This window comes from Rhinolophus sinicus, linkage group LG05 (genome assembly GCF_036562045.2).
Source record: "Rhinolophus sinicus isolate RSC01 linkage group LG05, ASM3656204v1, whole genome shotgun sequence".
Lineage (NCBI taxonomy): Eukaryota > Metazoa > Chordata > Mammalia > Chiroptera > Rhinolophidae > Rhinolophus > Rhinolophus sinicus.
In genome coordinates, this window is record NC_133755.1 from 86,561,782 (window position 1) to 86,574,367 (window position 12,586).

General features: G+C 39.6%; 1 protein-coding gene and 1 pseudogene across 1 annotated transcript in view; both read right to left on the reverse strand.

Moving 5' to 3' along the window:
• DNAH8 (dynein axonemal heavy chain 8) overlaps nt 1-12,586 on the reverse strand; it is a 358,656-nt gene that overhangs the window by 302,864 nt on the left and 43,206 nt on the right. The gene's annotated exons all lie outside the window — the stretch shown is intronic.
• LOC109458122 (dnaJ homolog subfamily C member 2) lies at nt 9,751-11,412 on the reverse strand (annotated as a pseudogene).

Below are 12,586 nucleotides of genomic sequence, written 5' to 3' on the forward strand. Positions count from 1 at the left end.
AAAATGTGGTAATAACCCAAATGCCCATTCATAAAATGAATGGATAAACAAAATGTGGACGTTAATTACTCAGGCATAAAAAGGAATGAAATTCTGACACATGCTACAATACGGATGAACCTTGAAAACATTATGCAAGGTGAAATAAATCAGACACAAAAAGACAAATACTGTATGATTCCACTTCAATGAGGTATGTACAGTCGGCAAATTCATAGAGACAGAAAGTAGAATACAGGTGTTTCCAGGGCATAGTGGGGAAAAGAGATTGGGGAGTTATTGCTTAATGGGTACAGAGTTTCAGTTTGGGATGATGAAAAAGTTCTGGAAATGGATAGCAGTGATGGTTGCACAGTAAGTATTGTGAATGTGCTTACCGCCATTGAACCATACACTTAAAAAGTTAAAATGGTGTATTTTATGTTATGTATATTTTACCACAATTTAAAGTTTTTAATTATTTGAAAAGAAATGATAATTGAAAAATCCTCCCCCAAAGAAAACATCAAGCCCATGCAATTTAACAGATTTGTTCTATCAGACTTTTTTGTACAGTATTTTTAGTTTTTTGTTATTTTTGAGGTAACATTGGTTTATAACATTGTATGTTTCAGGTGTGTAATATTATATGTATGGTATATGCATACACAATGCTCACCACCAAAGATCTGGTTTCCATCCATCACCATAAATTTGACCCCCTTTACCCATTTCGCCTACCCACCCCCACATCTTCTTTAGCCATTGACCCATTGATGAACATTTAGGTTGTTTCCATATGTTGGTTACTGTAAATAATGCTGCTGTGAACATTGGGGTACATATATCTTTTCGAATTAGTCTTTTCATGTTGTTCAGAGAGATGCCCAAAAGTGGAATAGTTGGATCACATTGTAGTTCAATTCTCAAATTTTTGAAGAACCATTATACTGTTTTCCATAGCAGCTGCACCAATTCCACCAACAGTATATGAGAGCTCCCTTTCCTCCACATCCTCTCCAACACTTGTTATTTCTTGTCTTTTGATAATAGCTATTTTAACAGGTGTGAGACGATATCTCATTGTGGTTTTAGAACTGACATCAGCATCATGGTGGCATGAGAAGACCTCCAGGTCTTTTCCCTTGAAGTTACAAGTTAAACAGCTATAATTCAACAACACACAAACATGTCTGAGAGATCTGTACATTCAGACAGCTGAAGGTGGGCATATGGGAGCACGCAGAGGAGGCAGAAGGAAGGAAGGGACAGAACTGGCAGACAAAGTCCATTGCTTGCCACAGGCACAGCCCATGCAACAGTAGTGAAGGGTCAGGGTGCAACCCCCACTGGGCAGACCAGAGGGGCAGAGGCAGCAATCCAGCCTGAGTGGCAGGTACACACTGAGGCTGAGCCCAAGGTCAGGGGCAGAGAAGCAGGTGCAAAGGGTGGCAGCGGTTGACATGCTGCCATCACTACTGCGGGAATCCTCCCCCTGCCCCCCTGCTCCTGTCACATGGCTAGCATTACAACCCTCACTCAGCATATTATGAAAGGGCAAAAGCAGTATTCCAACCTAAGTAGTCTGTATTCATTGTTGTTAAGCCCACTGGAAAGAACACAGCCACAGTCCCATGAACCTGCTTCCCCCTGTCCACCCACACCCACCGATCATGGCAGAGCCTGACAGGGGCAGCTGAAACATGCCAGAAAGAACCAGGAGGCTGGCAGCTTCTGGCTACAGGAAAGTAGCACCAGAACACACAGGCCAGGAGACCCATAGCCTGCCACATCCTACCATGAGCATGGTGCCCTGAGACCTATTCAACTGGGACATAAAGAGGACGCCCACCTCCTCAGGGAATACAGGACACTTTCCACAGCCAAGGCAACACCAACCCACAGAAATCCTGGACGTGCAGGTAAGAGAAAACAAAACCCTGTGCTATAGCACCACCTACTGGAAAACAAAAGAAATACTTGTACTTAGCAACCTGCTGAACAGTTGAGACAATACTTAAAAAATACAGAGGGTGCCAAAAAAATGTATACACATTTTTAAGAGAGATAAAAACTGTATTAAAATTGTTAATACTCAATATATACCAATAACAAAAGATGAATACAAATCACGTTTGACTTCTGCAGTTACAAAAGGTTCTCAAAGTGGTTATCATCAGCGTAATTTCAATAGCTTTCCTTTCTTAGAATGTGTATACATTTTTTTGCATCCTCTGTACACATTTAATTCCTTCAAATGCTCAGGCAGAGAAATAATACATCAAATAGCATGAATAACCAAGTTCAGAAAAAAAATTAAAAATCTCCAAAAAATAAACTTAAAAACATGGAAGACTGTGATTTAAATGACAGACAATTCAAGATTGCAGTTCTGAAAAAACTCAATAAGATACAAGAAAACTCATAAAGGCAATTCAATGAGCTCAGAAATAAAATCAATAAACAAAGGGAATACTTCACCAAAGAGATTGACATAAAAAAAGAACCAAACAGAAATTCCGGTGCTGAAAAACTCCATAAGAGAGCTAAAGAATGAACTAGTAAGTGTAGGAAATAGAGCCAACCAGATGGAGGAAAGAATTACTGACAATTAAGACAGAAATCCAGAAATGACTCAGATGGAAGAAAAGAAGGAATTGAAAGTGAAAAAATAAAAAACCTCTCCAAGAATAACTGACACCATTAGAAAGAGCAATATAAAAATAATGGGTACACCAGAAGGAGAAGATAGGGAGAAGAGAACAGAGAGCCTATTTAAACAAATAATTGAAGAGAACTTCCCAAACCATGGAAAGAGCTAGACCCTCAGATCCAAGAAGACAACAGAACACCTATTATTTCAACACAAAATGACCTTCTCCAATGTACATTACATTAAACCTCTTAAAAGTTAATTACAACGAAAGAATTCTCAAGGCATCAAAGGAAAAAAAATAGTAACTTATAAAGAAAACCTCATTAGATTATCATCAAATTTTTCAGCAGAAACCCTACAAGCTAGGTGGGAGTGATATCAAATATTCAAAATACTGAAAAGGAGGATTTTCGGTCCAAATGGTGGAGTAGGTAAACACTGTGCTCACCTCCTTTCAGGACCATATCAATTACAACTAAACCATAGAACAACCATCATTGAGAATCACCTGAAGTCTAGATGAACCGAACCCTACAACTACTGATATACAAAAGAAGCCACCTTGAGACTGGTAGGAGGGGCAGAGATGTGGAATGGGCTGGCCCCACACACAAATGTGACCATTAAAAATTGAGAGATGTATCTAGACTGTGGAGGTCCTCCCCTGAGGAACGATGGGTCCCAGCCCCTCTGCAGCCCAGGGTTTCAGTGCCAGGAGAAAAATCCCCATAACTTCTGGCTGTTAAAACCAGCAGAGATTGTGAGATGAGAGGGTGGCTGGGTGAGATGAGGGGGTGGCTGCAATCCTAGGCACTCCTCTAAAAGGGACCATGCATGAACTTACTCGCTGACTGAGATCCACTGCTGGGGCAGCACCTAGAAAGGCACCAGGGACATACAGGGAGGAACTGAATTGTCTAGTTTCAGCGTGAGGGCTGATGGGGCAGTTTTGTCTCCAACGGAGGAGCTGGTGGAAGCCATTATTTCTTTGTTGAGCCTTCCCCCTCCCAGCATGCAGACACAGGCAGATGCCGTATCTGAGTCTCCATCAAACTGGCTATCACCTTTAGCCTGACCTGCCCAAGTGATTCCCACACCCCACCCAACTTTCCAGCACACCCAAGTCACTTCCAGTGGCTTTTCCACATAAACGGCCTGCCTTGGCTCATGCTATAGACTTTCCTAAAATCTTTCAAAGGTTCACAAAACCCAAACAAGCAGCATCTGACTTCAGCATGAAGTCAGCATCCGACCTCTGGCTGAGCAGCCCCAAGCCCAGCACTAGAGACAGCTGGCCTTGTTTCACAGCTTGGCCACTCAAGGCACAGTGCAGGCTGCAGCCATCTTTGGATTGCTTTGTGGTTCATGCCACAAAGGCAGGGCACAGACTACAGCTGAACTTGGCCTGCAGCAGGTCCCCTCCCAGGAAGCTCCCAGGCTAGGAGGCTCAGTGGCCAGCTTCAGACTGGGCTGGAGTATCATGCAGCTGCCTCCAAGGACGACAAACCCAAAGGGCAGATGGGCAGGCACCAGAGCCCCACTAAAGTAAACCCTGCTCTGTAGGCTCAGCCCCTGCACAACAGGTCCTCCACTCTAGTCATAGCCAGCCCTCACAACCAATCACCCTGAGGGACAATGCCTCCAATTGATGTGCAAACAATAATCAAGTCTCAACTACAACAGGAGGGCACAAACAACCCACACATGGGACACACCTGGAGCACCTGACTCTGGTGACCAGGGAGACTGGGCCACTGGGCCCCACAGGACACCTACTACGTAAGGCCACACTACTAAGACTGGGAGGCATAGCAGCCCTATACAGAAACAAACACAGGGAGGCAGGCAAAATGAGGAAACAAAGAAATATTTCCCAAATAAAGTACAGAACAAAACTGCAGAAAAAGACTAAACAAAATGGAAACAAGCAATCTACCAGACGCAGAGTTCAAAACACTGGTTATTAAGGATGGTCAATGATCTCAGGGAGAACTTCAACAAAGAGATAGGAAACATAAAAAACAACCAGTCAGAAATGAAGAATACATTAGAGGGAATCAATAGTAGATTAGATGAAGTGGAGGATCAAATCAGTAACTTAGAAAATAAGGTAGCAGAAAACACGCAATCAGAACAGCAAAAAGAAAAAAGAATCCAAAAAAGGAGCATAGTTTAAAGCGCCTCAGGGACAACATCGTGTGTACTAATATTTGCATTGTAGGGGTACTAGAAGAAGAGACAGAGCAAAGAATTGAAAACCTATTTGAAGAAATAATGACAGAAAACTTTCCTAACTTGCCAAAGTAAATAGATATACAAATCCAGGAAGTGCACAGAGTCCCAAACAAGATGAACCCAAAGAGGCCCATACCAAAACACATCATAATGAAAATGCCAAAGGTTAAAGAAGACAAAGAGAGAATCTTAAAAGCAGCAAGAGAAAAGCAATTAGTTATCTACAAGGGAGCTCCCATAAGACTGTCAGTAGATTTTTCAACAGAAACTTTGCAGGCCGGAAGAGACTGGCAGGAAATATTCAAAGTGATGAAAAGCAGGACCTACAACCAAGATTACTGAACCCAGCAAAGCTATCATTTAGAAAGGAAGGACAGATAAAGAGCTTCCCAGACAGGATTAAGCTACAGGAGGTCCTAACCACCAAAACAGTATTACAAGGAATGCTACAGGGACTTAAGACCAAAAAAAAAATAAAAAATATGAATAAAATGGCAGTGACTGCATATCAAACAATTACTTGAAATGTGGATGGATTGGATGCTCCAATCAAGGGATAGTGTGGCTGGATAGATGGGAAAACAGGACCCTTGTATGGCTGCCTGCAAGAGACTCAGTTCAGACCGAGGGACCCCAGTGGACTGGACGTGAAGGGATGGGAAGGGGATGTTTCATGAAAACAGAAACGAAAAGGAAGCGAGCCGTGGTAGCAGTACTTGTACTGGACAGAGTAGACTTTGGAACAAGGGCTGTAGCAGATGACAGAAAGGGACCCAGTAATCCCACTTCTGAGTAATTATCTGAGGGGACACAAGGTGTTGCTTCAGGGAGACATGTGTATCCATATGTTCACTGCAACACTGTTTACAATGACCAAGATGTGGAGGCAGCCTGGGTGTCTGTCGATGGAAGAATGGATAAAGAGGAGGCAGTACATATATACAGTGGATAGTACTTGGCCATGGAAGGGAATGGGTTTTCGCCATCTGTGGCAGCAAGGATGGACATGGAGGGAATTGTGCTGAGTAGAGTATGTCAGACAGAGAAAGACAGATGCAATGTGATTTCATTTATATGTGGAATCTAAAGAACAAAATAAACAAAGAAAACAGAAACAAACTCATAGATACAGAAAACATTTTGATGGTTGCCAGATGAGAGGGGTGTTGGGAATGGGTGGAGGAGGGGAAGGGATGGGGAAGTACAGATTGGTTGTTGCAAAGTAGTTGAGGGGATGTGTGGTATAGAGTAGGGAATATGGTCAATGGTATTGCAGTGACTGTGTGTGGTGTCAGTTGGGTACTAGATTTATCAGGGTGACAGATGGGAAGGGGGTTGGGGGACAGGGTGAAGAAGCTGAAAGTGTTAATTAAGAAGTACAAATTGATGGTTGCAGAGTGGTCATGGGTATGTAGGGGAATATGGTCAGTAGTATGGTAGTGTCTTTGTGTGTGTCAGGTGGGTACTAGACTACTCAGGGATAGCTTCTTAAGTTGTATGGACATCTGAGCACAGTGCTATACACCTGAAATTAATACAAAATAATACTGAATGTCAATTGTAATTGGAAAATTAAAAAGGGGGGGAAGGTGAAGGGAAATAAGAGGTTCAAATTTCCAGGTATAAAACAAGTCATGGGATGTAACATACAGCATAGGCAATATAGTCAATAATATTGTGATAGCGTGGTCCAGTGTTAGATAGTTGCTGGACTTACTGAACATTTCTTCAGGTACACAAATGTTGAATCGTATACACCTGAAACTAATATAATATTGTATGTCAGCTATATTTTAATAAAAATCTTTAAAAATATATTGAGAGAAATCACCAGCCAAGAGTAATATATCATTGTGGTTTTGATTTGCATTTTCCTAATAATTACTGATGTTGAACATCTTTTCATGCACTGGTTGACCATCTGTACATCTTTTTTGGAAAAATATCTGTTCAGATCCTCTGCCCATTTTTAAATCAGGTTTTTGTATTTTTTTGTTGAGCTGTATGACTTCTTTATGTATTTTGGATATAAACCCTTTATCAGATGTACAATTTGTAATAAATATCTCTTCCAATTCGATAGGTTGCCTTTTTGTTTTCTTGATGGTTTCCTTTGCTGTTCAGAAGCTTTTTAGTTTAATGTAGTCCCATTTGTTTATTTTTGTTTTCGTTTCCCTTGCCGTTGGAGTCAAATCCACAAAAACATCACTAAGACCAATGTCAAGGACCTTAGCACTTCTGTTTTCTTTTATGTTTTTTATGGTTTCAGGTCTCACATTTTGAGTTAATTTTTGTGTATGGTGTAAGATAGTGGTCTAGTTTTGTTCTTTTGCATGGGCTGTCCAGTTTTCCCAACACCATTTATTGAAGAGACTATCCTTTCTCTATTGTATGTTCTTGGCTCCTCTGTTGTAAATTAGTTGTCCATATATATGTGGGTTTTCTTTCCGGGTTCTCAATTCTGTTCCATTCATCTGTGTGACTGTTTTTATACTAGTACCAAACAGTTTTAATTATTGTACCTTTGTAGTATAATTTGAAATCAGGGCATGTGATACCTCTAGCTTTGTTCTTTTTTTCCTCAGGATTGCTTTGGTTATTCAGGGTCTTTCGTGGTTCCATACATTTTTGGATTTTCTTGTTCTATTTTTGTGAAAAATGCCATTGGGATTTCGATAGGGATTGCACTGAATCTATATATTGCTTTAGGTAATATGGACATCTTAACAATGTTAATTCTTTTAATCCATGAACACGAAATATCTTTCCATTTCTTTCTGTCTTCTTCAATTTCTTTCAACTATGTCTCGTAGTTTTCATAGTACAGATCTTTCAATTCCTTCATTAAATTTATTCCTAGGTATTTTATTCGTCAGTTTTATTTTTTAAACGCACACACAACAAAGATTGTTATTAAGTCATTTTGTGACTCTGCCCGCATCAAGCACTTTCTCTTAAGCATCCTTCTTTGCTTTTACCATCTGAACATATTCCTTATTGTCTAAGTGTTTTATAAATTTTGGATAGTAACCCCTTATCAGATGTATCATTGACAAATATCTTCTCCCATTCAGTAGGCTGCCTTTTTGTTTTATTGATCGTTTCCTTCGTTGTGAAAAAATTTTTAAGTTTGATGATATCCCATATGTTTATTTTTTCTTTTACTTCCCTTACACTTATTCAGCTCAACACTGAAAAAACAAGCAGCCCAATTAAAAAATGGGCAGAGGACATGAACAGACATTTCTCTAAAGAGGACATACAGATGGCCAACAGACATGTGAAAAAATGTTCAATCTCACTAATTATTCGAAAAATGTAAATAAAAACCACAATGAGATACCACCTCACTCCCATCAGAATGGCTATCATCAATAAATCAACAAACAACAAGTGCTGGCGAGGTTGTGGAGAAAAAGGAACTCTGGTGCCCTGTTGGTGGGATTGCAGATTGGTGCAGCCACTTTGGAAGTCAGTATGGAGGTATCTCAAAAAACTGGAAATGGAACTACCTTATGACCCAGTAATTCCACTCTTCAATGTCTATCCAGAGACATCCAAGATGCTAATTCAAAAAAATATATGCTTATGTTTATTGCAGCGCTATTTACAATAGCCAAGACTTGGAAACAACTGAAATGCTCATTGGTAGATGACTGGATTAAGAACCTGTGGTACATTTATACAATGGAGTATTACTTGGCTATAAAAAAGAATGAAATCTTACCATTTGCAATGATATGGATGGACCTAGAGAACATTATGCTAAGTGAAATAAGTCAGTCGGAGAAAGACAAATGCCATATGCTCTCACTTATATGTGGAATCTAAAGAACTGAATGAGCAAAGTAAACAGAAGTAGTCTCAGAGATATAGAGGAAAAACTAATGGTTGCTAGAAGGGAGGGTGGTGGGGATGAAGAAGAAGGGGAAGGGATTAGACTGCATAAATTGGTAACTACAATATTGCCACAGGGATATGAAAGACAGGAAATATAATCAATAATGTTGTAAAGATTTTGGGGTGTCAGATGAGCACTTGTCTTATTAGGGAGATCACTTCATGAAAGGGGTAGATGCCTGACCACTGCACTGTACACCTGAAGCTAAAGCTGAATAATATTGCATGTCAACTATAATTTAATATATATAGTCACGGGATATGGAGTATAGCATAGGGAATGGAGTCAATGGAATTGTAATAGATATATACAATGTCAGAGGGGCAATAGATTGGGGGAGGGAGGTTATCACTTTGTGAGGGGTGAAATGTCTAACTATTGGATTGTTTTGTACACCTGAAACTAATTTAAAAAAAAAGTTGCTTCTTGTCATCTCAGATAGTGCTTTTTTTGTCCTGTCAGATATCCTTCTGCTATTTTTCTTTAATTAAAGTTTATTGGGGTGACAATTGTTAGTAAAGTTACATAGATTTCAGGTGTACAATTCTGTATTACATCATCTGTAAATCACATTGTGTGTTCACCACCCAGAGTCAGTTCTCCTTCCATCACCATATATTTGATCCCCTTTACCCTCATCTACCACCCTCCTCCCCCCTTACCCTCTGATAACCATTACACTATTGTCTGTGTCTGAGTTTTTGTTTCTCATTTGTCTTGTTCTTTGGTTGTTATTGGTTTATATACCACATATCAGTGAAATCATATGGTTCTCTGCTTTTTCGATCTGACTTATTTCGCTTAGCATTATAATCTCAACATCCATCCATGTTGTCACAAATGGTCCTATTTCATCTTTTCTTACCGCCGAATAGTATTCCACTGTGTATGTGAAGTTGTGGTATATACACAAAATGGATGAATGAATGGCTTCTGCTATTTTTTTTCTAATCTTTCAGGTTGTTTATTGGATATGTTTTCAAAATGTATTCCAAAAGCTTCTGTGTTCTGTTGTCCAAGAGGTTAAACCTGTGCCTGCACTTTCAAATTGTTTTGAAGATCTTGTATTGTCGGCTTGAGGCATTATCCCATGTCGTCTTTTTGATGAAGCTCAAGTTTTGGAGACTCTTTGCTTTGCCAATAACATCTCTGGGAGTTCTACTGATTCCAGAAGAAGAATGTGTATTCACATAATTGGTGATAACTTCCCATCTTGAATTTGTTCTAACAAGGAAGAAGTTCACAGCTTTAATTAGTAATTGCAGATCTTCTTCTGACCAATTTTCACTGCCATTTGCACCTTTCACAGTTAATTCTTCTGCATTCTTAGATGCTTGTGACATACAAGCGTTGCTTTCTCTTTTTTTCTAATTTGCTCATATATTTCTTCTGTCCGTTTTACCAGAACAGCCACCCCTACTTCTTTTGTAGATAATAATGTATTTCATGTAAGTACTGTAAACTGGCTAGTTCGAGCTTATCATAAAGCTTTTTCACTTCATCATCAGTTTAAACTGTGCCATCTCATTATCAGAAAAGTGATTCAGGTCTTCCATGAATGTTGAAGTTTTTGCTGCCTTTCACTTTTTTATGGAGATATAATTGACAGATAACATTACATTAGTTTCAGGTATACAACACAATGATTTGATATTGCCTTTCCCTTTTAAAGGTTTTTCTCTATCTCTTTTCCTTCTTTGCCAATAATGCTTATCTAACTTCCTCTTCTTCTTTCTCCTTAGCTATACAAGCAGTTTCTAATCCAGCTCATCTTTGTTTTTCTTTAGCTTCTTGCTCCCTCCATTTTTCCTTCTGTTTGTGCTTTATGCTCTGCTCCTTTTTTGGCTTTTTCTTTGAACATTTTTATCTTTACCTCACAGCTATGTGCATTATCAACTAAGTTCAGTTCATGTCTTCTTTTTTCCTTTGTGCCCTTGTTGCTCTGTTCTGCTTTGCAATCTCTCTTCCCATCATGACATTCTGCTTTTTTCTTCACTTAAATTAAGTCTCTCCAAGAATAAAAATTATACCAGAAGAAATAAAATGTCTCTACATCTTCAAGTGGTAAATTCTTATCACCAAGTTTAGGAACTTTTTTTTTTTGGGGGGGGGGGTGCTATCTGGAATTCCTTTCAAACCCTGATGGAAACACTTCAAAGAAATTGTTATTTGCCTCACTTTTAGAAGGAACTGAGTTATCAAAAGTAAGATCTGCACTGTTAAATTCTCCTTTTACACTGCATCAGACATCCAGTAAGCTTTAGTTATGCAAGTGGGGTAGTCACTATCTACTTCTTTCATTGATTCACCAGCTGCTTTTGGTGATGTTTTAAAACCATTGCTTTAGGAGCTGCACTGACCTGACTCTGTGTAACTTTGTATCTTACATGGCCAACTCCAAGCACCGCATAATGGTCCTAGTTCTTCCATTGTTTGGAATCAGGTGTTTCAGCAATAGAAACTATCCTAACTGCAATTCTTCATCTTCTGTTTCCTCTGACAACTCTATCCTCCAGAGTGCCAGAGGTCAGAGCATGGAGATGGCAGTCTTCAGGGCCAGCCCTGTGAGAGCAGTAGTTCACGTCCTGGGTGGAGGGAAGTGGGCACCCTTTTTGGCTCTACCTCCCAGTCCCAGCCTCATGCCTTGGCTCCACCAGCACACGAAGACAGCCAATGACCATTTCCAGATGGAGCCTTCCTGCTGTGGTCATTTCTTTCAGACTTTTAAAAAACATGTCACTTAATTTTCTACAAACTTAGAATAAAATGGGGGGAATACTTCCTTCTCTTCCTCCACACCTACTCATTCTGATATCTTAGTGAGTGCCAGAACACTGACAAGGACAGTCTGAGAAAGGAAAATTACAAGTTATCTCCCTCATCAATATAGTTGCAAAAAATCCTGAACAAAATTGTAGCAAACTGAATTGAAGTATTTAAAATGAGATACTAGGGGGCAGCTGGGTGGCTCAGGTGGTTGGAGCACTGTGCTCCTAACACCAAGGTCACCAGTTCGATTCCCACATGGGCCATTAAGCTGCACCCTCTACAGCTAGATTGAGAACAACCACTCAACCTGGAGCTGGGCTGCTGTGAGCGGCCAGTGTAAGCTGCCATGTGCTGCCTGAGCAGCCGACAGCCAGCGTGAGCTCAGCTGGGTAGAGCGTAATGATCGTAATACCAACATGGGCCAGGGAGCTGCGTCCTCTGCAATTACACTGAGAAACAACAGCTTGACTCGGAGATGGGGGTGGGGGTGAAAGGGGAAAAAAATAAATAAAATAAAATAAAAAGAGATCCTACACCATGACAAAGGTGAGTTTATCCTGTAGACATTAGGATTGTTTCATTTTAGAAAACCTAAAAATATCATCCATCACATTAACAGATTGAGAAGAAAAATTTTATAAGCATCTCAAAATATATGTGCAGAAAAATTTTTTTCAAAACTCATTCATAACTTTAAAAAATATCACCTAGTACTAAAACTAGGAATAAAATTGTCTTAATCTAATCATCAATGTATTAACACGTTGCGTACGGATCATGAGAATCTTCGTTTTTTTCTGAGCCATGCATTAAGGACGGATAACGAGAATTCTCGTTTTTACTGTTGACTCTTTTTACTTTGCACATTTTATTGAATTATTTGTGTTTCGTTAATAACAAAGGAAGCTGCTTTCTGCAGTATCACACCAGGAGGGATTACTAACATCATAGGTGAGTAAATCCTAAAAAATTCCATAGAAAAATAATAGATGACATGGAAGCATTTACGCTTTAAAGAGAAGAGTGCATTTTAAAGTAGTTTCTTT